Below are 1,910 nucleotides of genomic sequence, written 5' to 3'. Positions count from 1 at the left end.
TAATCACATGATTTATAGATTTATTTTATTAAATCTCCAACAAAACGTTCACCTACTTCACCACTCTGACACTCTTTGAAAACTATTTTTAATTTATTATTGTTTCGATATGGTGTTGATTTATCGAGAATTATTTAGGTGTTAAATGTGAAAGACGAGATTCAATATCATCATATAAATGTATAATCATATATTTTAACTCAAGTTTTACCATATCATGACTGAGAGTCAATCTATATGTCTTACGAGGATTATTCTCTTTGATATAACATAAACTGAATTTAATACAATAAATAATTAATCATGATAAAAACTCATATAAATTAACACCATAATCGGAGAATAGCGTGTTGGCTCTTGGTTATTACATTAACATTAGCGGCAGAGTCGTGTGTCTTATCTATTACGACAATTCGATACTTCCAACAATAGCATGATTTCTACGCTACGATTGCATATCTGCATTCCTTCGGATAATTCCATTTGTTTTCAATGGACACCGGTCTAGGTGGTCACGCTAATGGCGAATCGCGATCAGAATCAACCGTTGATTAAACCGGCGACGAGTGGAGGCACTGGGTGATCTCCGCGTTCTGCCGGAAAAGATCTTGTGTGCTATATTAGTGAATCTCACGCCTCGTGATGTGGCTCGTCTCTCATGCGTCAGCAGGTATGGTCGTCAATTCATCCTGTTCCTGGTTAGATCCATGCTTTCAAATTTCTACCCGCAATCATGATAGTGAAGATGGATAGACGATCAAATTTAATCGCATATCGACCTGTATAAGCGAATCGTTCGTATACATTATGTGCTTATTGTTGATTTCTGAAGATCAGACAACTTTCAACGTCACTGTTTTTCACGTAAGAATGGGGCATGGTTTTTGCTACACAGGGTATGGCCGTTGGCCCGTAATTCGCCAAAACTTAGGGTGGACCCTTACTCACATAATCCAAAAACCAGGCACTTGGCAGTTTTCCTAAAAATTAAGTGTATCGAGATAATTAAAAGATAATAGTAACAATAAAAAAATAATCGTTATCTTGTTAAGAATAGTAAGATATTCTGCATAATTTTATTTGAAGAGAATAACATCTAGATACTAGAAGAATTAATGTTTCCACTCTTTCTGGGAGGGAAAAATTCTTTTATAGCTGGTTGGATGTGCTTATTTCATTTGTGAAGGTAAACAAATCGGAGGAAGATTATTTCTTTATCCCCTTCTTTGGCCATTTAATTTATATTAAGATGCAATGACTTCTGGAAGATACTAACCATATACTTCAAATTAGACAAATTGTTGAGTACCTAAAATTTCTTCATTCGCCGTTATTATAATTTTATCCATAATCTGATGTTTTCCCAAACTCTGTGGGCTCATAGAAACTTTCCATTTTGGTTTTAATATTTATATGTTGATGAACAGTTCAGTAATTTATCTTCTTCTTTTTTTGCAGTGTGATGTATGTATTATGCAATGAAGAACCCCTCTGGATGAGTCTATGCCTTCGCATTGTTAATTGCTAGTTGGAGTACAAAGGCTCATGGAAAAAAAACTTTGTATCAGTATACACTTTGTTGATTTCTCTACTATTCTTCCATTGAGTAAACACATCAACAACTTTAAGCTTTGATACCAATTCTTTCCATTGGAAAAAACAGCTTTGTATCATAGAAACCATTGCACTTTGATGGTATCCAAATTTAGAATCTTTTTTTTCTTTCTTTTGTGTGATGATAACGGCCTACTTGTTTTGATGGTTTATCACCTCTTGCAGGATTCACTTCTTTATTTTTATACCAGAGGTTATACCGATCTTATACCACATTAAATGGATTTAACTTTGATAGCGGAAATGTGGAGAGAAAGGAGAATGTCTCTTTAGAAGAGTTTCATGAGGCATATGAT

At 34.3% G+C, this 1,910-nt stretch overlaps 1 long non-coding RNA gene across 1 annotated transcript; it reads left to right on the top strand.

Moving 5' to 3' along the window:
• The first annotated feature begins 367 nt into the window (after positions 1–367).
• LOC140966484 (uncharacterized) lies at positions 368–1,910 on the top strand. The gene is made up of 3 exons (XR_012173371.1): positions 368–670; positions 1,459–1,695; positions 1,780–1,910. It is a non-coding gene; the product is annotated as an uncharacterized lncRNA (long non-coding RNA).

This window comes from Primulina huaijiensis, unplaced genomic scaffold, assembly GCF_012295235.1.
Source record: "Primulina huaijiensis isolate GDHJ02 unplaced genomic scaffold, ASM1229523v2 scaffold206700, whole genome shotgun sequence".
Taxonomy (NCBI): Eukaryota; Viridiplantae; Streptophyta; class Magnoliopsida; order Lamiales; family Gesneriaceae; genus Primulina; species Primulina huaijiensis.
Note: the sequence above shows the minus strand (reverse complement) of the source record. Positions and strands in the feature narration are given on the sequence as shown.